The sequence below is a fragment of the Papaver somniferum genome, chromosome 8 (assembly GCF_003573695.1).
Source record: "Papaver somniferum cultivar HN1 chromosome 8, ASM357369v1, whole genome shotgun sequence".
In the NCBI taxonomy this organism is placed as follows: domain Eukaryota; kingdom Viridiplantae; phylum Streptophyta; class Magnoliopsida; order Ranunculales; family Papaveraceae; genus Papaver; species Papaver somniferum.
Window position 1 is genome coordinate 83,236,928 of NC_039365.1, and position 25,013 is coordinate 83,261,940.

The window sequence follows — 25,013 nt, forward strand, 5'->3', positions numbered from 1 at the left end:
ACTTGAAAATTGCTTATAAGCTAATAGTTTGTGTGAGACAGCTAGTCTTCTAAGAATGTTCCAATGATTGAAATGGGAGTTACGAGCTAAAACCCATGTCTGGATACATTTCGGTTTGTGTACAAACTGTTTTGATGGAATTCAGGACCGGAAGTTTGCATACCCGTTCAAAAACTTATTCAACTGTTTAAGTCAGGGTACTTAAGTTTGAATACTCGTTCGCAAACTGATTTAACTGTTGAAATCCGGGAACCAAGTTTGCCTACCCGTTTACAAACTGTCGGCTTGTGACCAGTGTCCGGAACTTAAGTTTGCGTACCCGTTTGCAAACTTAAGTGATTCAAGTTCTTAAATCGGTTAAGTATTATTTTATTCTCATGAACAAATGCATTTATATAATAAGGAATGCAATCTTTGCAAACCGTGGCTAAAATGTTCATGAACTGATTCTTTTGAGTCAATCCAATTTTTCTTCGATTGTGTTTTGTATATTTCTATGAGAATATAAACAATTGAAACAACTCTATACGTAACACAATTAAATTCATTTGATTATCATTAATTCTTGTTTGATTTTATCATCATATGTGATCTAGAAGTGTTAGATGAATAAGGTTAATACAAAAGTGTTCATATGGCTAACTTCGGTTAATTGTTATTGAGCCAACTCAATATATACGTTTAGGTACGGTTACCTATATCCAAATGAAGGTATATTTCATTTGTGTGTAACAAGCTAAGACCATTCAACGGCGAAAAGATATTAGCTTGAATCAAGTTTCATCTAACTATGAATATTGATTGGTTTGTTACACCATCACAACCAACCTCTTCTATGTTTGCAGCACAGAATACTTCTGGTTTCCAGAAATCTCCTTCTGCTTTTATACAATGTCATACTGTTTTTCAACAATTCTCAAGTTTGTTGGCAAGTGGGAGAATTCCGGATCTTGGAGAATGAAATCAAGGGCAAAAAGATAATAATGATGGACATTAAAAAAACTTGTAAGTTTTATTTCTGCTACGTTTGTAATTCTAATTTTAATTTATAAAAAGTACTGATGGTTGTTAATATCAAATTACTTTTAATAAGAAATAACCATTCAATTAACCAATCGAAAAACTTGTAATTGACCATCTTCGTTGAGATGTACTCGGTGGAACAACAACTAACAAGGTTGAACTTGTTCAAAACCTAAAGATATCGACGAAATTCCATATTATTCCAACTTCGCCATTCCTCTAAAGATCTTTTTACCAACTCGACATCAGTTTCACCCCGCAGTCTAAATCGATTGACTTGCATGGTTAAAGATACAAATTCATTTACTCCTTTCTTAGTTGTCTCATAACGATTTTGTATGTCACGTATAGCACGACGACTCGGGTTACAGGTGTCAATGTAGAACTTCTCGTAAACAATCCCCCAGAAATTCACTCCCAAAAATTGTGCTTCAACAAGATGAGTTTGTAACAACACAATATTTTTGCAAATTGAGAAATCTTCCTCTCGAGTATACGGAGCTCGCCGAACTAACAAGAGTTGAACATCTTTCGACAAATTATATTGAGTGAAGAGATTTAGAGGTACATAAGGTGTGAATTTGGAGTTGCAATGAGGAGCATTTATAGTGGAATTTTTTTGAAACGTTGGATGATTAGGTTATGTAGCCGTTCAGATGTTGCAGTTGGCGTTTCATGGTAACCCATGGGCGGACTTAGTGGAGACGCCAACAAATTATTTTGATTCGTATGCATGAAGTTAATCCGCCGGAAAATTTTGTTGGCCCGCGAGATTTTGGGTGAAATGTGCGATTTTTGTTGATCCGCAGTGGACAAACAAATATATCCGCAACTTATGTTGGAGGCATTTTGTGGTTTCTTAGACCATTTTATTTACAACTTGCGCCAGCATTTATGAGTTAATTATCTGTTTTTTCAGTATTGATTCTTATACTGTCAAACACAATACGTTGATGATGTGTTTCCATCGACTCATTTTGAAGTTTGGTCGCTTCATAGTGGGAGCAAAAGATTTTCCCATCCCACCGGAATTGTGTTAAGTTTTTTTTTTCTTTTTTGTTTTTAAAGGTTACTTTGCGTCAAAATAGTGTAGATCTCTCTTCTTATCTCTCCTAGCTCTGAAATAGTGTTTTTTTTTCTCATTTTTTTTAATCCTCTCTTTATGGAGTAACTTTTTAAACTGGATTCCTTAGCTTAAGTAAGTAAGGGTTAGTGGTTCTGCGGATTGACCATCAATAAAAAGGTTGGATTGGAATGGAATCAATAGGGGTTTTCAAAAAAATTCAATTTTGTTATATTTTGATAGCAGTATTTTGAAACTCGTTTGTGTTATTGTTGTTGAGCATCTTCAACAAGGAAGCTGTTGAGCATCATCAATTTCTTCTGCTTCTTTCTTGCTTTTTGTCTTGACCTCCTTTGGAAAGGATGCTGTTGAGCATCAGTTTTGTTATGATGTTGTTGAAATTGTGTTGCTTGTCTCCTCTCTAAGATTGAAATTGGTCGACTTTATTACTCAGGCCTTGTGATCCTTACTGTTCTTTATGCAATGGGTGGTAGGGCGTCGAACCTTTTTTTAAGATTGAGAAAGAACACCTGTTAACCGTGTATTTCAAGTTTCTTCTTGTTGTTTTTTTTTTGAATTAGTGATACGATGGTATCCATGGATTTCTTCCGGAGAAGTATTAGGTGCGTGGGTTTAATTTGTTAGATTAAATTTGTTTTTTTTCCCAAATTTCGTTTTACTAATAAGATTAGATAGGGAATAGGAGGCTGGAAGATTATCTAGCAATAAGAAAATTAGACCGAAATTAAGAGGCTTGATGTGTTATTAATACAGAGAGAAAGGAAATATGGAGGTGGTGACATTTTGAATTCTTAAACCCGTTTTGAAATCCTAATGATCGGTGTAGTGGGTTGTTGGACAATTTTTGTACTTACTATTTAGTTGTGACGTGCAATAGGTGTTTGTTAAAATGACTAATCCGTCTAACAGTGGAATTTCTTTTCATCTCAAAGGGGTGGTTGCCGGTGCAACCGAAAAGGAAATAAGTCACATCTAGTATTGTTTTTTTTTTAATGGGAATGTGAGATTTGGTAAGTATGAAAGTGAAAGATCAGTTTTTGGGGGTGAACTGTAATCAATAAAAATATGTGTTGTTGTTGGTAAAAATCGATAAGGAAAAAGGTATAGAGGGTTCTGTTCTTGGATGTTGTTCTTAATGACAACTATCCATGTCTGGTGAGTTCCCAGTGAAAATGTCTGAGTACCAACCATAAAGGTCTTTGATCCCCTCTCTCTCCTCCTCTCTCTCTCTCACTCCTTCTTCACCGACAAGACCATCAAGAACAACCCTTCTTTGCTCAGATATAGTCCATTTTAATATAGTTATCTAGTATTTTAGTATAGTTTTTATTATGTTTCTTACTTATCTACATCATTATGGTGGTTTTATCTACTCTTTTAAGGTTTATCTTCGCTTTAATGGCGATTCTTAGTTATTTGGTTGGGTTTTAAGATCAATAGTGATGCTCTCCATGCTTTCCAACGACGAAATCTTCATCTTGGTTATCTCCGACGATGGAATGTACATCGGAATCTTCATCATCAACTTCTCCGTCGATGGAATCTCCATAGGTGGTCTTTTGACGACGGAAGCTTCATCACTAGCTACAAGAGATTTGAGCAAATCACTCTTATTTTGGGAGCACATCTTTCAATAAAAGAAAAACAAATTAAATGGTTGGAAGTTAATTCTGAAAAAAACCATCCTTCTTCCGATTTAATCGGGTCGTATTCATACTTGTATCCGTCTTACTCCGGTAATCCTTCTTTTTCTCTTGTCGAATTTCTCGGTATTGTACTTTTACGCTATGTTCTTGTTACTTTGTATTCTCTTATTTTCGATCTTAAACTCATTGTAGACTCGAATTTTCATTAATGAAAAGGTTCCTTTTTAGGAAAAAAAAAAAAGGGTAAAATGTCTGAAATTTCTAGGAGTTAGTGGGTAACCTTGTCCTTTTCTCCTAGCTTTGGCTATGGATCTTAGTTGGTAATGCTTGATAAAGGAAGGCTTGTCGATCATGATCGATTTTATGTCTTAGCATAAATTTCAATTTCTCGGTTTTGGATTAATTGGGGCAATGCTTAGGAATGTTTTCTTTTGGACCCGAAAGTAAGTTATAAACTTTCGGATCAGGTGTTGGGTAATTTCGGTTGTTGGACCATGGACGTAAGTTAGTCATTCACCTATAAGAATCAAGTTAAAACGGTTCGATAACATCTTGCAAGTTTTTTCTAAACTTCGAGGCTAAAGTGATCTTTCGCATATGAGTTTTCTAAAAAAAATTAAAATCCTTTGTGATATGGAAACATCTCGATTTTGGAAACGTGGTGGGTTTCTTGATCAGCTTCCTCTGTCCTTTGGATAAGTCCGTGATTAGTCTGTTTAAGTTTATGTTACAGTAGGAATGAAAGTTAGTTTTTCAAAAATTGGGATCCAGTTCGATCTTATGGCATAGGTGCATATTTCGAGTTTTTTCCTCTAGTCGTTTAATTTCTGTTTAGATTATGCTGTCTCCACCTATTTTCTCCTTCTATCGTTTCAGTATTGCTGGTGGGGTTTCACAAATCTTGCTTTTGCCTTTAAATATATTAGTTTCTAGTTTTGATCATAATAATTACTAGGCTCTTCTTTCATCTTGATTTGATAACCGATGCTTTCTGTTTGTGACCTAGATTTCACTAAACAGGAGGATCCCTTTATGGTGTTTTCTTTCAGTAATAATTTCTTAAAAAAAAAAGGATTTTTGTGGTTGCAATTATCGGAACATTTCTACGGTATCCCCCGCCCCCCAGAATACTGGTTCTATTTAATCTATTCCGGCTCAAAAAGATCAATTTGTTCGATATCCGCTACTCTTACAGAAAATAGCTAAGAGAATCGAGGTACATAATTTCTGAAATTTTCTCTTTTATTACGCCCGTCCTGATTTTTTTTCAATTCTATGATGCTAAATACTTCCCTTCTGTATTCTAAAATATACTCTATTGATAGCTTATTGTTTGGTATTACTTTTAATTACTTGTTGTTACTTATTATTAACCTTCATTTTAATCAAATTGGGGTGTGAATCTCCAGCAAGAAGAAAATTGAGCAAGGCATTAGCCGAGCTAAGATTCCTAAAAACATGAGTGTAGATAGACTTAGAAAAACCTTAAGTTATAAACTTATTATGAAAATTCTGGCCTGGAACACACTAAGGTGTGGGCAGAAAAAAAACTCAACAACATTTGAACACTTTACTGAATGTAGAAAAACCTGATATTTTATTTTTATCTGAGACTAAATCTCATAGGAGTTTAGTAAAAAAAATTCTAAACTATTTTCCTAATACCCACATTGTAGACCCAGACGACATAGATGGGGGACTGGCAATTGGTTGGGTTGGCGGATTCCATTTTAAAATAGTTCAGTGGAATCTGAATATAATAAATGTCATAGTAAAAAACAATTTTCATTCAAAAGAATGGCTTCTTACATGTTTTTATGGTTCACCAAAACACGATTTGAATTTTGAAGTAATGGGATATCTGGAAAACATTGCGCAGAGAGTAAATTTAAACTCAATGCCCTGGTTAGTAATAGGGTACCTTGACATAATATTTAATAGTGAGGAAAAGGAAGGTGGCCTGCCTTTCGATAGAAAGAAAATTGAACTGGTAATGAACCTAATCCAGATAACAGGTTTGGAAGATTTAGGGTTCAGGGGAAATATCTTCACTTGTATTAACAAAAGAGAGGATCTGGAAAATATTAAGCAAAGGCTAGACAGAGCCTTGGCCAATGCTCATTGGAGTTTAGAATTCCAAGAAGCATCCCTTATGGTGGCAGTTGGCTCAGATCATGGGCCAATTTGTCTTTCACTAAAACCTTCTTCTTTTCATCTATCTTCTACTTTCAAGTTTTATGATACCTGACTCAAAGAGCCTACTTGCATTGAGATCATACAAAAGTCTTGGATAATAAATTTAGGAAACCCTGTCTTAGATCTAATTGAAAATATATCTACCTTAGGTGATAATCTCAGTACTTGGAAAAAAGATGTTTTTGGAAAACCTCGTAAAAAAATAAAATTCTCTTAAAAAACATTGAAAAGGTTGGCATCAAAACAAGCTAATGACACTAATACTAGTCTCATTAACAAACAATTACCGAAACTAGAAACATTGTATGATACACAAGAGGAAATCGCTAAACAACAATCAAGAAATAACACTATAGCTTTGGGGGAAAGAAACACAACCTTCTTTCATGTCACTACTTTAAAAAATAAAAATAAAAAATAACATAGACTGTCCGCATGATAAAAACGATAATGTGGTGTCTTCTAGACCTGAAATTGAGGAAGTTTTGACTTCTTACTTTTCTTAATTGTTCTCTGAAAACCCTGTTAGAGCATTGCTCGGTCGAACTCGCATGTGTTGTTATCTCAAGCATGTTTGTCAATGTTAGTGATCAAAACTATAAGTATTGATTTCTAGCGTATTTATAGATGTTTCGGAATAGGACATAGTTTGTGTAGTTGACCTTAGACTTCACGATACTTATCACATGAAGACAAAGAACTACTAAGGAGAGCTTGTGGAACTTCATCGACAAAAGGTATGTGGAGACTTAAACTCATCTATCACTTGGAAAGTCTATTTCTACTCTATCTCCTATATTGAGACATAAGTCGTGTTATGATATAGTTTTCTCTATACACATTTGAGATTTCGAGCTGAGTATATCTCGCTTACATATTTATCGAAATATGTATTGGTAAGATTTCGCTTCGACCAAGTTCATCTTATATCATGAGGAAATTGCCGAGTAACATCTTACATGGTTTGTGTGATACAATCGTTTGGTGTAAGACTTGGAATGTTTCGATAATGATTATTTCAATATCTTGAAAATTGCTTTGATGTTATAGTGTGTGAAAACGGCTATTGACATTATAGAAGAATGTTTCAATGATTGAAATAAAGAGTTGATATTATGTAACCATCTTTGGATATAAGCATATATAGTATGTTCGCATATTAGTGTATAAATCCATAAACCGGGAACCAAGAGTATGCATATGCGTGTGTACGAAATTAGTGAAGGAGACAAGTTAAGTATGCGTACCCGTACGCATACTGGCGGAAGTTTTCCAACCGAAAAATTCTGCTGAGTTTGGGAATTAACAAGCTCTTACCTTAAGTATGCGTACCCGTACGCATACTGGCGGAAGTTTTCGAACCGAAAATTTCTGCTGAGTTTGGAAACTAAACCAACTTAAATCCAATTGCTTAAGTATGCATACCCGTACGCATACTTAAGCTGGTTACTTTATCAAATCGGTCAGTTCATGAACTAAAACATTTATCATTAAGGAATGCAATCTTTGGAAACCGTGGCTATAATGTTCATGTATCGAGTCAAGCGAATCAAACCGATTTTGCTTCAATTGTGTTCTTGTATAAATCCATGCGAATATAGCAATTGAACAACTCTTTAACTAGTTTCGTTTGAGTCATTTGAACTAGTTATGGTTAAGATGAATAAGGTTGATATGAGAGTAATCATATGGCTAACCTCGGTTAACTATTTGTGAACCAACATGGTGTACACGTTTAGGAACGGTTACATAAACCTAAATGAGGGCACATTTCATTTTTGTGTAAAAAGCTAAGTTCGATTTAACGGTTGAAAGATATTAGCCTGGTTGAATCAGGTTTTTTATCTAACGGTGAATATTGAATGCTTTGTTACCAAGATAACTTGGACTGCAAACCCTGATTTGAAAACTATATAAAGGAGAACTCTAGCAATTAGGAAACCTAATCCCCACGCCTCCTGTGTGTTACTAGTTGCATAACTATAATCAATTCTCCTTTAACCTTAGGTTTCTTCTCGAGACCCTATAGGTTAACGACTTGAAGACTTCATTGGGTTTGTGAAGCCAAACCCAACTATTCTCTTTGTAGTTGCGTGATCTGATCTTGCTGTTTCTATCGTGTTGAGCACAATTGGAATAATTGACTCGAGATTTTATACCTCCAATAGGAAAGATAGAAAAGTAATCACAAACACCTTCGTCTCATCGTTTGTGATTCCACAATAACTTGTTTCGCTAGTCGATTAAGTTTATTGTGAGGTGATTGATAATACTAGGCTGTTCTTCAGGAATATAAGTTCGGTTTATCAATTGGTTCCTATTCACCTTGATTTATCAAAAGATGGAACAAAAACTCTTGGGTATTTCTGTGGGAGACAGATTTATTCAATCCCATAGAATTTTCTGTGTGAGACAGATTTGTTTATCAAGTCTTGGACTTTGGGTCGTAGCAACTCTTAGTTGTGGGTGAGATCAGCTAAGGGAATCAAGTGCGTAGTATCCTGTTGGGATCAGAGACGTAAGGAGCGCAACTGTACCTTGAATCAGTGTGAGATTGATTAGGGTTCAACTATAGTCTAATACGAAGTTAATTGGTAGTAGGCTAGTGTCTGTAGCGGCTTAATACAGTGTGGTGTTCAATCTGAACTAGGTCCCAGGGTTTTTCTGCATTTGCAGTTTCCTCGTTAGCAACATTCTGGTGTCTTTGTAATTTCTTTTCCGCATTATATTTTGTTATATAATTGAAATATCACACGTTGTGCGTTAAGATCAATCAATTAGAATATCCAACCTTTGGTTGTTGATTTACATTGATTGACACTTGAACATTGGTCTTTGGTACCGTTCAAGTAATTCCTCTTATATTCAATCGGGCTCGCAGATTTCTATTTGCTGATTGCGGATTGAATTAAGAGTTAGAGATATTAAACTCTTTGATATACTTTATTCTAGATTGAGTCTAACTGTCTAGTTGATTCTCTAGAAAGTGTATTGGAGTAAGTCCTCTCAGATTGCCAAACGAATTGTTGGGTGTGGTTGTTAGACCCCCACATTTTCAATTGGTATCAGAGCAGGCAAACACGTTAAAGACCTTATAAGTCTGTGTTTGTAGCGATCTGATATGGACAGAAGTGCTATCTCTATAAACGCACCTCCAGATCCAGGAATTTCTGAATTCTCTTCCATGAATGATTTGATAAAATCAGTAGAAGAAATTCTATCTAAATCTCCACCAGGTTTATATCCCTTGAAGTGTTTTCAGGGCTTCAAAAGAAACTAGAATGCTTATCTCTTGATGTTAAGTTATACCTCCAGAAAGAACAAGAATCTCTTGATAAGCTAAATTTAGTCATGATGAATAATATTCATGTTGAGGTTGACATTGATTTACTAATCAGTGAGAGAAATGCTCCTCCACTGTGTAATCCAACTAGTTGTAGCAAACTAAATGGTTTACAAGAAGAGTTTAAGTCTAAGTCTTCCGACTGTACCACCTCTAAGCATGAATCAATTCATTGGTCAAGTCCTGATACATCTTACCAAGATAATAGTATTGTCCTTTCTTATGAAGAAATTAGGATGTCTCTTTTTATCAAAAGAGTTTCCCTATGCGATACTGAAAATTATCTGCAGAAACTGTTTCTTGTAAGGTGCAAAATAAGAAATCGGGAACACAAATTATCTTGTGCTCTTTTTATGTTATTTGAAAAACTTGTAAAAACAGTCCCTTGGGTTTCTTTCAATACTGTAAGATGTAAGAGTAGTTGTAAAGAAACTTTTTCTTGGTGCCATGGGGAGCAAGATATTTTTTCACTTAAACACAACTGGATTGTGTTGGAGTGCATCCTCACCAAGAAATTCCTTGCTATGTATACGGTGAGGGAAGCACAAGAATTGGGGCGCGCAGAGTATGTTCGGTAAGGATGTAGAATCCGATTGGATTCTTCTAAAAAGGTATGTCTATAAACTTGAGAAATATTTGTTTTTTTATTTTCTTAGTGTACTTATAATGATCCATGTACCTTTCTTATCGTTCATTTCTACCTAACTTGATTTGTGTTTAAGGTTCTTAAATGTTTAGGTATGAAAATAGTAGTTCGGGATGTTTGGACTTCATGGTAGACATACCAAGTATGCATAACATCATTTAAAATCAAAATCCAGGGGTTTTAGTACGCATACCCGTTTCATACTACCCCAGGTCATGAAAATTTGTTTGCATACCCGTATGCATACTTGCCTGTAGACGTCGATATTAGGTAAACTTGTTTTGGCCGTATCTTCTTCGTCCGAACTCGGAGTGACCTCATTCTTTATGCATTCTCTTCCTATTTGAATTCTCTTCAAAATGGAGATGAGAATTCTTGAATTTGTATGAGTTAAGATTGGTAATTGTCCATTCTCTTGTTTTTGAGTATTTTGCTCCGTTTCGTTGCACTTGTTCTACTTCTCTTGAACTTGGGAACTTGGATTATTGGATTAATCCTATTCTAAGATCATTTATAACTTTTACAAGAATGATATCAGTGAATCACAGAGAAGGAAGTTCAAGAATGTGCAGTAGTACGCGTTGCTATGAAATTCTTGAATGTTCACAATCATCTTATGTGAACTTTGGTGCATGGTCATTAATGACTTTATGTTCTTCTTTGTTAAGAAAATCTTTTTATACGCCTTGGTAGCTATTATTGGTGTAAATCCTGGAGAAAAAGATTGATTCAACCCTCTAAGGACAAATCATCTTATATGTGCATTACGAGTTTGTCTTTATGTCTAGTAAATATTCTTTAGAGAATTTATTTCTTGTGTTTTTAGAAGAATAACTAGGGGAATAGCCATTATTGTGAGTACACATAGCTCTATCCAACGATTTTCATCTTTAATGTTTTTAGATTTATTTATTTCAATTCTAAGTTATTTGGAAGATGATTTTTTGCAATTTTAATCTTTATGATTTTATATATTACAAGTTTTTATGGGATATGTTGTTTACGTCCGTGAACCTGTGACTATCCCATACTTGTTCAAAAGTTATCTCTATTATGTCGGTATGAAAGTATTGATAGAAGATAGAATGAGCTTTTGACATTACAAAAGTTAAAGCCTTTTATGTCATTGTTTTGATGGAAGAAAGGATAAAACTTTTGTTTACAAGGATTAAGTCTATTGTATGTCATTGTGCAAATAGTGATGGAAAATATAATGAATCCTTGTCTATTCCGCAGTATTGGTCGATCTCCGATCCACATTCTTGTGCATATACTGTGTTGCTCCATAAGTTTTCTTATGTTTGAGCATGACCAATTGAATTGATCATTCTCTTGTGCTCAGTTTAGTTGTTGCTTCGTAAGTTCTCCCATGACGAGCATGACCAATTGAATTGATCACTTTTGTGGTTAATTTAGTTGTGTAATTCCAATTGAATTAATCATGGGTTTTCTTGTGGTTAATTTAATTGTGCATTTCGATTGGATTAATCATGAATTCTTTTGTGGATAATTCAATTGAATATTTTGTATTCAAATTCATGTTTTCATGTGATTTGGTTATGTTCAAAGAAATCCTTCTTTTCTTGTGAAAGTAAGGTCGCCTTTGTTGTTCTTTCGGGAATGACATTTTGTGGGGGGAGAGTTCTTTTTGAACTTGTGCTTAATTGCCAAATCTTTGTGGGGAGTGCGGCTGTGGAATATTATAGGGGGTATCGTGTATCTTTATAAACTCCTTGATGAATGCATTTAGCTTCGGATTTATGGTGGCATCTAAATAAGTTGATATGGTATTCTCTTTTGGTCATGAAGTATCTCTATGAAAATTTCATGAGGATCCCACTAGTTTTCGTACCTTTGCCAATTTATATTGACAAAAGGGCCGGGATCCTCTAACAAAATGATTTGACAAAGCTTTTTGACAAATTACGGTATCCGTTAGATTTTATGTATTCAACGGTCCAAATCATCGATGATGTAGCAGTGAAATCAATTATAGTGCTTGTTTGGATGCAACAAATAGTTGGGGATATTATAATTTTTCCATTAATCCTAGGGTTTGTGATTATCAAATTTAATCCCAAATTGTACGGTCTACAAATCTTAATAAATATATAATTATCAACTTAATTCCTAGCTACTGTGTAAAGATGTAGGAGTAAGTTTTTTTTCCCTATTTTTTTTTGTTTTGCAAATCATGAATCACAATTTCTTATATACGATATTCTGTTGGTTTAGAATCACGTTACAGATCATCGAAATAATCATTGATTCTTGGACAATCATTATTTGACAAAGTTTTTCATTCTACTGCATATTATCCATTTCGTCAAAGTTTTTGATTGATCTGCATATTATTCATTCCGCGACAACATCTCTACCAAGATCTTGTTTAAGAATCAACAATGGATATTTGAAACTAAGAACTGAAGGATGAGGGGAAAATGGGAATAAAAAACATTGATCGATGTAGAAAGAAAAAAAAATATTTGACTGGTATTCAGTATGTAACCTAAAAGAGACATGGATGACGAGAAGATCTTCCGATAGTGTTTACCTTCAGTTTTATTTTTGCAGTCAGGGTTGATTATTTCTAAGCCAAACGAGGAAGAGAATTAATTTAACTGCCACGTAGACAATAATTTGGACCGTTAGATATCCAAAATCTAAGGGATATTATGATTTTTCAAATGGTTTTGTCAAATGTTTTTGTTACAGGATCCCGACCCTTGACAAAAAGGGGGACACTTAATGTGTAGTGTGATACTACAAATACATATGGTTTAGGATCATTATGTAAGGGGGAGTGGTTTTCATGTCGAGATGAAGTATTGACTAAGAGGGAGTGATACATATCACCATAGTATTGTTGTCAAAGTTGTGATACAATTGAACTTTGATATTGTGTAATAATACTATGACATTGTATAACAATGATCGAGAGCACTTGTTTTCTCATTGTTATCGCTAAGGATTTTCAACAACTATGATGCTGAACTTACAACCTTTAGGATCATGGAGTACTTGGTAGTGAAGAAGATTTAGATTCGCGTTGAAGATGCCAAGGAGATCAAGCATTTGGATGAGAAGCTATAATTTTTATTTGTTTTGTAATCCATATGTATTGATAGTTTTGTCACTAAAATTGACAAAAGGGGAGATTGTTTGAGCACTGCTCGGTCGAACTCGCATGCGTTGCTATCTCAAGCATGTTTGTCAATGTTAGTGATCAAAATTATAAGTCTTTATTTCTATCCTATTTATAAATGTCTCAGACTATGACATAGTTTGTGTAGTTGAGCTTAGATTTCACAACGCTTATCACTTGAAGACGAAGAACTACTAAGGAGAGCTTGTGGAACTTTATCGACAAAAGGTATGTGGAGACTTAAACTCGTCTATCACTTGGAAAGTCTATTTCTACTCTATCTCCTATATTGAGACATAAGTCGTGTTACGATATAGTTTTCTCTATACACATTTGAGATTTCCAAGCTAAGTATATCTCGCTTACATATTTCTCGAAATATGTATTGGTAAGCTTTCGCTTCGACCAAATTCATCTTATATCATGAGGAAATTGCCGAGTAACATCTTACATGGTTTGTGTGATACAATCATTTGGTGTAAGACTTGGAATGTTTCGATAATGATTATTTCAATGTCTTGAAAATTGCTTTGATGCTATAGTGTGTGAAAACGGCTATTGACATTATAAAAGAATGTTTCAATGATTGAAATAAAGAGTTGAGATTATGTAACCATCTTTGAATATAAGCATATATAGTGTGTTCGCACATTAGTGTATAAATCCATAAACCGAGAACCAAGAGTATGCATATGTGTGTATACGAAATTGGTGAAGGAGACAGGTTAAGTATGCGTACCCGTACGCATACTGGCGGAAGTTTTCCAACCGAAAAATTCTGTTGAGTTTGGGAATTAACAAGGTCTTAACTAGTCACCTTAAGTATGTGTACTCGTACACATACTGACGGAAGTTTTCGAACCGAAAATTTCTGCTGAGTTTGGAAACTAAACCAACTCAAATCTGGTTACTTAAGTACGCATACTCAAGCTGGTTGCTTTATTAAATCGTTCATTTCATGAACTAAAACATTTATCAATAAGGAATGCAATCTTTGGAAGCCGTGGCTATAATGTTCATGTATCGATTCAAGTGAATCAAACCGATTTTGCTTCAATTGTGTTCTGATATAAATCCATGAGAATATAGCAATTGAACAACTCTTTAACTAGTTTCATTTGAGTCATTTGAACTAGTTATGGTTAAGATGAATAAGGTTGATACGAGATTAATCATATGGCTAACCTCGGTTAACTATTTGTGAACCAACATGGTGTACACGTTTAAGAACGGTTACATAAACCTAAATGAGGGTACATTTCATTTCTGTGTAACAAGCTAAGTTCGATCTAACAGTTGAAAGATATTAGCTTGGTTGAGTCAGGTTTTTCATCTAATGGTGAATATTGAATGCTTTGTTACCAAGGTAACTTGGATTGCTAATCTTGATTTGAAAGCTATATAAAGGAGAACTGTAGCAACTGGGAAACCTAATCCCCACACCTCTTGTGTGTTACTAGTTACATAACTAGAGTCGATTCTCCTTTAACCTTAGGTTTCTTCTCGAGATCCTGTAGGTTAACGACTTGAAGACTTCATTGGGATTGTGAAGCCAGACCCAACTATTCTCTTTGTAGTTGCGTGATCTGATTTTACTGTTTTTATCGTGTTGAGTACAATTGGAATAATTGACTTAAGATTTTATATCTCCGATAGGCAAGATAGAAAAGTAATCACAAACACCTTCGTCTCATCGTTTGTGATTCCACAATAACTTGTTTCGCTAGTCGATTAAGTTTATTATGAGGTGATTGATAATACTAGGTTGTTATTCGAGAATATAAGTTCGGTTTATCAATTGGTTCCTGTTCACCTTGATTTATCAAAAGACGAAACAAAAACTCTTCGATATTTTTGTGGGAGACAAATTTATTCAATCCTATAGACTTTTCTGTGTGAGACAGATTTGTTTATCAAGTCTTCGACTTTGGGTCGTAGAAAATCTTAGTTGTGGGTGAGATCAGCTAAGGGAATCAAGTGCGTAGTATCCTGCTGGGATCAGAGACTTAAGGAGCGCAACTGTACCTTGAATCAATGTGAAATTGATTGGGGTTCAACTACAGTCTAGTCCGAAGTTAATTTGTAGTAGGCTAGTGTCTGTAGCGGCTTAATACAGTGTGGTATTCAATCTGGACTAGGTCCCGAGGTTCTGCATTTGCGGTTTCCTCGTCAGCAAAATTTTGGTGTCTGTGTTATTTATTTTTTGCATTATATTTTGTTATATAATTGAATATCACAGGTTGTGCGTTAAGATCAATCAATTAGAATATCCAACCTTTGGTTGTTGATTTACATTGATTGACACTTGAACATTGGTCTTTGGTACCGTTCAAGTAATTCCTCTTATATTCAATCGGGCTCGCAAATTTCTATTTGCTGATTGCGGATTGGATTAGGAGTTAGAGATATTAAACTCTTTGATATACTTTATTCTAGATTGAGTCTAACTGTCTAGTTGATTCTCTAGAAAGTATATTGGAGTAAGTCCTCTCAGATTGCCAAATGAATTGTTGGGTGTGGTTGTTAGACCCCCGCATTTTCAAACCCCCTAAGACTGATGAACAAATTTTCTCTCATATCTCTCCATGTGTCTCTCTAGAGGAAAACTGTGCTTTAACAATGGTTTCAACTCCAGAAGAAATATGGGAGGCGGTTAAAAAACTCAAACCAAATAAGGCGCCGGGGCCAGATGACTTTCCGGTGACTTTCTACATAGTAAGATCACAATTAGTTGCTGTAATAAATGATTTTTTTTAAATAAACAATTGAATGTGGAGCTTAATAAAACTTTCTTATTTCTAATTCCTAAAACAAAAATTCCAAAATCCCCTGTTGATTTTAGACCAATTGGTCTGTGCAATACTCCATACAAAATCATAGTTAAACTTATGGCTAATATATTTAAAAAGTCTCTTGAAAAAATTAATTCTTCTTTACAGTCTGCTTTTCTTTCCTCTAAGCAGATTTCAGACAACATAATTGTTCTCATGAATTGGTGCACTCAATGAAAAAAAGTAAAACGTAAACAGGTAATATTGGCCTAAAAATAGACATATCAAAGGCGTTTGACAGGGTAGATTGGAACTTTCTGATAAAAACTCTCAAAGCTTTTGGTTTTTATGAACGTTGGTGTACATTAATTTATCAATGTTTGTCCACTTCTTCCATTGATGTTTTACTTAATGGTCATCCCTGCACTGAGTTCAAACCAACCAGGGGAATTAGGCAAGGAGATCCTCTTTCTCCATACTTATTCATCCTGTGTATTGACGTGTTTTCTCGTTTGCCGAGTCACTTAGAAGCTACAGTAAAAGTTCAGGGAATTAAACTAACTCCTGAATCTACTCCAATATCGCACCTTTTTTTCGCAGATGATCTTCTGTTGTTCACCAAGGCAGATTTAGGAAGTTGTAAAAACTTACTAGATGCCATACAATTGTTTAATGCTGCCTTAGGGCAAGTAATAAATTTCACTAAATCTGGTCTTTTCTTCAGTAAAAAAGTACATCGTAAACACCAAGGCATAATCTGCACACTAATGAAAATCAAAAAAATAAACATACAAGACACACACTTAGGGGTACCTCTGTTTATAGATAAATCAAAACTAAAAGCTTTTGACAACATAATTGAAAAAATGGAACAAAACATAAAAAACTGGCTAGAAAAGGTCTTGTCATAGCCAAGTAAAATAGTGCTAAACAAAGCTGCTTTATCTAGCATGCCTATTTTCAGTATGAGATGTTTTGTTCTTCCAAAGATGATAACCAAAAGAATCAATTAACATTCAAAGAGACTTTTGGTGGGGGAAACACATAAATTCTAAAGGTATCTACATAAAATCCTTTGATTTTCTATGTAAACCAATAGAACAAGAAGGCTTAGGCTTTAAGGAGGCAAACAAAGTGAACCAAGCCATGATTAGTAAAATAGATCGGAGGCTAGTCAGTAGCTCTAGTGACCCGTGGTCGCATATCTTAAAAGGTAAACACTTTAAGAAAACAGGAGCTTTACATTCTAAGAAGAAATCACAAGCATTTTGGGTTTGGAAATGCATCTTGCAAGAAATAGAACATATCAAAAAGTATAGCATATGGGAAGTGGGCGATGGAAAATCCATAAACATATGGGATGATAAATGGCTACCAGCTAGAGAAGAGACCTTGTCAGAGTCTGTTCTTTTAGGAAACACAACAATAACACTTGTGTCTGAGTTAATCGACTCAAACACCAAAAGGTGGAAAATTGATTTGATACAATCATTATTTGACAATTCAATAGTGCAAGAGATCACCAATATTAGAATTTATACCAATGACCAGGGAAGTCTAAAAAGAGATAAACTAAGATGGACATTAACAAAGAACAGTTAATTCACCGTTAAATCTTTATATGCAAAGTTACCGAATCCATCTAACACCATCCCCGACAAAACAAAGAAGTTTTGGAAAGGATTATTATGGAGCATGGATACTTCGCAGAGAATCAAACTGTTTATTTGGAAATGCCTGCAAGATGCATTACCTACAAAACAAAAGTTGAAATCAGTGGACAACAAATACATTTTCTGTAAAACTGTTTTGGAATCTACTTTTCATATGTTCTTTGACTGTGACTATGCTAAAGCTGTGTGGAATCTACAACCAGTGGCATTTCAGGAAGTACCTCTTAAGTCAGCTTATGTTAATACTTCTTTCTTCATAAATATAATGAATGGTTAGCAAGAGATTTGAATTCCATCTCAATGGTACTAGCTGCAACCAAGTGCTGATTTATTCAGAAAGAAAGGTGTCTTAGAGCGTCCACAGTGGTGCGAGTATAACCAAAGACCAAAGACTAAAAAAAAAGACCAAATTTGGGTTTAGTCCGTCATGTGGCGTAGTGGGAAAAGAGTATATTTGGTGGCGCGTTGATAAACATTACGCCTGGGATCAGGCGTTGGTAAAGATAACGCCCGAGTGGGGCGTTGGTATAGTCTACGCTTCAGAAACAAAAAAGAAAAAAAAGGGGCGGAGGTATAAAGCCCGCCCCATGCAAGTTTCATAAATTGGAGTGGGGCGTTAAGTAAATGAACGCCCCATTTCGCGCGTTAACTTTATAAACGCCCCATCGGGCGTACATTTAATCAGCGCCCCGTTTCAGGCGTACATTATATCAACGCCCCTTGTGTAGCGGACATTATATCAACGCTCGATGAATGGCGGAGATTATATCAACGCCCGATGTGTAGCGGAGATTATATCAACGCCCGACTATATTTGGATTTGGTCTTGATCGCAGACCAAATTTGGTCTGGATTTTACTCTTTGATCAAATTTTGATCGATGGTCCGTCCCACTACGCCAGCCCACTCGACTGAAAATTTGGGTTTACTCGTCCATTGCAGTTGCTCTTAGGATATTTGAAGATAAAACTAAAACACCAATTCAGTTAGCATTAGATATATCAAGACACTATGAGTACTGGCATCCAATGACTTTGAATAGTTTGAGTCAAACACAAGATAGAACCATCAAACAATACCACATCGGACCTTCCTAATCACAAATACTTTCAAACTAAATTGTGATGTTTCTTGGTTGTCTGAAAAAACTAATACAGGCTTTGGTTTTGTTCTTCGTAATTAGACAGGAACCTTCAAAGGAGCTGAATCAGGCATCTTCAGGACTTCCACTGATGAAGAAGCAGAAGCTCTAGTTCTCCTTCAAGCAGTTAAATGGGCCAAACTACATAACATACAACATCTGGTCATAGAAGGAGATAACAGGGCAGCAATTAGGTATTTACAGGGAAATGAATCAACTATCCAATAGCAAAGCATTGCAATTCTAGAAGAAGTTAAGAAGCTAGTAGAACAAATGGTCTCTTTTTTGGGTTTCCAATACGTAGACAGACGAGCAAACAAAGTGGCAGACCAATTGGCAAAGAAATGAAGAAAAAGTACCACTGCAATTTCTTGGTTAGACCAAGCTCCCTTACTTTTAATTCCAACAATTGCTTTTGACACTGTTAAAGCTTATGAATCTTGTAATATAAGTACAAACCTTGTACCAGTTCAAAATGAGGCTAATCAATCATTAGCGGGACAACTCTATCTGAGCTCGCTCCTAAGGAGACTGAACCAAATGCTTAGCCAACTCTTCCGGTAATATATTTCCATTTTCAGAAAAAAAAAAGTTACTTTGCGTTAATTAACTGCCAACCAAAAAAATCAAAATAAGAACGAAACCAAAAATGTAATTTGAAAATTCTATCCTCTCGGACAGTGACAACGAAATGAATTATATGGCTCTTGTGAAACTCCCAAGTCCATTCCTTGAACTCTTCTGGAAGTGATCATGAATTCCCTTCAAAACCCTTTTCTTTCTCCTCCTCCCCCTTCCCGCCAAAACCGTACCTCTCTTAAACCTCGCAAAACCCCTAAATTCACCATTACTTGTTCAGTCAAACCAGATCCTTGGACACCAAGTGATGGAAATTCAATCAAATCAAAACCCTACAAAAGAGACCCTAAAAAACGCCTCTCAGATGATGATGCTCGTCGAATAATCAATGCCAAAGCTCGTTATCTTAGTGTATTAAGAAGAAATCAAGGTTCACAAGCTCAAACGCCTAAATTAATTAAGAGAACTCCTGAACAAATGGTACAGTTTTTGAAAGATGATGGAGATGGACATATATATGGGAAACATGTTGTTGCTGCAATTAGGGTTGTTAGGAATTTGTCAACTAGGGTTGACGGCTCTTATGATATGAGGCAAGTTATGAGTTCTTTTGTTACTAAATTGACATTTAGAGAGATGTGTATTGTTTTGAAGGAGCAGAAAGGTTGGCGACAAGTTCGAGATTTCTTTAATTGGATGAAGTTGCAGGTAAATTCGCATAACTGCTCTTTTGTTTTCTCTGATTTCATTGGATATGTTCAGTTTTTTCAGTTGATGATTGATGAGATTAATGAGAACTTTATGCTATAAAATAAGGCATTGGCAAATGTCACCCCTCAACCTCAAGGAATTAGTTTTAACATGAAACGATGACAACTTTAAGCTGTCTGTTGGTTACTTGAATTTGTGGAATCATGAGGAGGTTTCTTTTACTAAACTCATCTTGAATTAAAATTATGATTGATTTACTAATCGGGTTTCATTAAGATGTTTATTCGAAGGAAATTGGTGAGAAAATGAGAAATTTATTGATTCTGCTGTAATACCAAACTAACACTTTGCAGCTAAGGTTTTTGATATGGAAAACCACATCTTTTATCAAACAACGAAAGGTAAAATAATATGGTTCATGATATGTTAACGTCTTCGAGTTCCTTCATCTAGTTTGCTCTTATGGTTCAGCAGTCATATGGCACCAATAGAAATTCAATTTGCAAACTTTAGCTAGATTTTGGTTCTGTTTATGCAGTTCTTTTGGTACCCGTAAAAAGCCAATTCGCATACTTTCACTAGAATTTTCAAGTTCGAAATTTACCTGTGACTATGAATGCAGCTATGTTACCGTCCCAGCGTGATCGTCTACACCATTGTTTTACGTATATACGGCCAAGTTGGAAAGATCAAACTCGCTGAACAAACATTTCTTGAAATGCTTGAAGCAGACTGTGAAGCAGATGAAGTGGCTTGTGGGACCATGTTATGTGCATACGCTAGATGGGGGCGCCATAAACCTATGATATCTTTCTATTCTGCAGTTCAAGAGCGTGGAATCGTACCTTCTGTTTCAGTTTTCAAATTCTTGATCTCGTCTTTGCAGAAGAAATCACTGCACACCGAGGCTATCTATTTGTGGAGACAGATGATGGATGTAAAGGTGGCCCCCACTCATTTCACCTATACGGTGGTTATTTGCTCATTTGCAAAAGAAGGTCTTGTCAGAGAGGCCTTTGAGACATTCTATGAAATGAAGAAATCTGGATTCACCCCAGAGGAAGTTACTTATAGCCTTCTCATCACTTTAAGTGCTAAACACGGGAATCAAGACGAAGCATTACCAAGAAATGAGATCTCTGAGAATCATTCCTAGTAACTATACTTGTGCTTCACTTTTAGCTTTATATTACAAAAATGGAGACTATCCTAAAGCCCTAGCTCTCTTCTCGGAGATGGCGAAGTGTAAAGTGGTTGCAGATGAAGTCATATATGGTTTACTTATTAGAATATATGGCAAACTCGGTCTTTACGAGGATTCACAAAACACATTCGAAGAGATTGAGCAGTTAGGGATTCTCACTGATGAGAAAACGTTTGTGTCTATGGCACAAGTACATTTGACTGCGGGAAAGTTTGACAAAGCGTTAAATGTTTTGGATCTTATGAAGTCTAGGAACATTATGTTCTCTAAGTTTGCTTATACTGTCTTACTCCAGTGTTATGTTGCGAAGGAGGACGTGGGGTCCGCCGAACTTTCTTTCCAGTCTTTATACAAGACTGGGCTTCCAGATGCATCCTCCTGTAAGGATATGCTTAGCCTATATATGAAACTTGATCTTCCTGAGAAGTCCAAGGCGTTCGTTGTTCAATTAAGAAAAGATCAAGTACAATTTGATGAAGAACTGTACAAGATGGTCATGAAAATGTTTTGCAACCATGGCATGTTAGAAGATGCCAAGCAATTAACAGAAGAGATGGGACAGAGTTCGGTTGCGGTGAGTAGCAATTTCTTACAGGCATTTTTGATGATTCTGTGTGGAAAATCCAAGACAGTTGAGATAGCAGAGGATAGTTCTGTTACTCTAGGTCTTCCTGACAGTATGGCACTTGAACTGTTGATTAGTCTATATTCTGTAGATGATCCTACCACTGAGAAGATGCAAACCCTGAAAAATTTGCTGCAGACCCCTGTTGGCTTGTCAATAGCTAGCCAACTTATAAGCAAATCAAATAGGGAAGGTAAGACGTCTTCAATGTGCACTAGCTTGTTTGCTGTTGTTCTGTTTATGCAAGTTCTGTAATCAAAAGAACACTTCTTCCACATAGCTTTTGATATTTGTTTGGTCTGACAATCATTTCTTTTGAAGGTAATTCATCTAAAGCCAAGTTTCTCTATAATGAAGTAATCAAGCTAGGTCATAGACCTGAGGATGCAGCAATTGCTTCTATGATCAATCTATATGGAAAGCTTCAGCAATTGGATAAAGCCCAGGAAGTGTATGCAGCTGCTGCATATTTCCCTGCTTCAATGAAACGAGTATATAGTTCTATGATTGATGCATTTGCCAAGTGTGGTAAACTGGAAGAAGTAAGCTGGATGTATGACGAAATGGTTAAGAAAGGGCATAACATAGATGCTGTACTGATCAGCATGGTTGTCAACACTTTGACCACTTACGGTGTGTGCTGCAAAATGTTTCGTCATACTTCAGTGAATTGTAAATCTAGCTATATATAGTTCTTTTTGATCTGTATTTCATTCCTTATTTTATTGCTACTCTGGGGAATCAGGCAAGCTGGGAGTGGCAGATGGAATTATCCGCAAAAGCTTTCAGGAACAGGTGAAGCTTGATACCGTAGCATACAATACATTTATCAAGGCCATGTTAGAAGCTGGTTAGTTGGCTACCGATCTTCTTTTAGTTGACTGTTAATAACTGAAGAGAATGATATGCATATTAAAGCTTTAAATGATACATTTAATGTCTTGTAGGTAAGTTGCATTTTGCAACCAGCATCTTCGATCGCATGATTTCTAATGGAGTTAGTCCATCAATTCAGACATTTAACACAATGATTAGGTAACTATCACCATAAACTTACAGATAAGTAAAGACAGAAAGAGAAAAAAAAATTGATCAGCAGAAAGAGAATAATTGTTGGTCTAGGTGTTAAATCTTGTCTCAATTCTTCTGAGATATTTGTCTATTGTTGGTTAATAACGGCAGTGTGTACGGCCGGGGCCGAAAGCTGGAGAAGGCTGTGGAGATGCTTAGCATGGCAAGGGATTTGAATATCTCATTGGATGAGAAAGCATACACCAACATGATTAGCTATTACGGGAAGGCTGGTAATGATCCAAAAAATGAGATCTTATGGAACTGCAGTTTGAATCATACTCGTATATCTTGGAATGCCAAACCTTTTGCTTTTTCTTTACTTTTTTTTTTCTCGTAACTTCACTTCATTTTTTTCTTTCATAACTTCACTTCATATTGGAATTAGTTATTTGTAATATATTTAATTTCATACTACATGGTATTTTCTATGTAGGTAAGTGGCGTGAAGCTTCTCAATTGTTCATCCAAATGCAGGAAGAAGGGATACAACCTGGGCAGGTGAAATTCCTAATTAGTATTAAATTTGCGCAAATTGGATGGTTTTATTAGCAAGATGTATTTCGTTATTTTTATCTATTTCTGTTTCAACTACAGGTTAGCTACAATATTATGATCAATGCATATGCTATTGTGGGACTCTCTGATGAAGCTGAGAAACTTTTCCAAGCCATGCAAAGAACTGGTTGCTCCCCTGATTCCTTCACCTACCTAGCCCTGATACGAGCTTACACAAAGTGCGGTAAATACTCAGAAGCAGAGGAAATTCTTGATGAAACGAAGAGAACAGGAATCTCTCCTTCCCTTGTACATCTCAACCATGTATTGCGTACGTTTACAAATGCGGGATTAATGGGTGATGCTGAAAGGGTCTATAGAGACCTCATGTCTGTGGGATTGAATCCTGATCTAGCATGTGAAAGGACGATGCTGAGGGGTTATATGCACCACGGATATACCAAGGAAGGCATCTCTTTCTTTGAAACGATAAGCAACTTTGTGGAACCAGATACTTTTATGATGAGTACAGCTGTGCACCGGTACAGGTCAGCTGGAAATGAGATAAGAGCTGGGGAAGTTATGGAGTCTATGAATAATATGGGGGTCTCATTTTTGTGGAAGCTGAAAATTGGTTCTAAAACGGAAGCAACTTGAGATCTAATGTAGGAAACTGCGGAACAGTCTTCTTAAAAACATGAGAAAGGAGAACTGTTATGGATATGGGAAATCACCTCCTCTCAGCATTACACAGAGGCCAAACAGATATGTACGGTAATGTGGAACCTTATTAAGCTGTTTTTCTGGTGAATGTCTCCTAAGTTGCACTATTTATAAGTTTTTCTCGTAAAACAAGATTAGTAAACAAAAATCTGTTATGTTCAAACCCAGAAATTTTATCGGAACATCATGACTAATTTAGCAATTTTTATTTCAGGAATCACAGCTCTATGGACGCCTAATGATGGTCACAGCAGTTACCTTTCAACAACTCATGAAGATAAATCGACCCCAAGAGCAAATAACAGGAAATATGAAGTCCGAACGAACTGGGAACTTCAGTTAAACTTAGAAGTTGGTTTTCACCGATGCGCTTGAAACTAAAACATCCATGATTGCACTTGACCTAATATGCCCCCCACCCCCCACCCACCCCGACCACACCGCATCTTTCTGCAGGCTGATGAAGTGTAAAGTGCACATGCGATTGTTGTAAACCCAATTTAACATCTTTCCAGCTACTACATATGACACTTCTTTCTGTTTTACCATGTAAATAAAAATGTCGAAAGCACCTGTGAGAAATATAAGTTGGTGTATCACCTAACTGTACTTTTTATTTTGCTACAAAGTGTAATAATTCATCTTTTTTTTGGAGTCTCATATCTGTCTCCGTCAAAGGTATTTGGTACTGTTTTTGCAGATATAACATATCCAGAAATGAGAAATGGGAACAATTATCAGTTTCCATCTGGCCATTTTTTAAAACAGGTGAACGGACATACAAGCTGGCAACAAGAATACAAGATCAATATGGACTGGTGTCTTATCATATTATCAGTTTCTCTCTCCAAAAACAGAAAAAAAAACCTTTTTTCCCCAAGCAAGCTGGGGTAGGCTAGATATGAACGCCAAGAAAGCCCAAGAGATCGGTGCT

General features: G+C 35.8%; 1 long non-coding RNA gene and 1 pseudogene across 1 annotated transcript; both read left to right on the forward strand.

The window, feature by feature from the left end:
- The first annotated feature begins 4,124 nt into the window (after positions 1-4,124).
- LOC113301817 lies at positions 4,125-19,192 on the forward strand. Its single transcript, XR_003336497.1, has 2 exons — positions 4,125-4,969; positions 18,711-19,192. It is a non-coding gene; the product is annotated as an uncharacterized LOC113301817 (long non-coding RNA).
- A 229-nt stretch (positions 19,193-19,421) lies between these two features.
- On the forward strand, positions 19,422-24,738 carry LOC113301818 (annotated as a pseudogene).
- Positions 24,739-25,013: the final 275 nt, after the last annotated feature.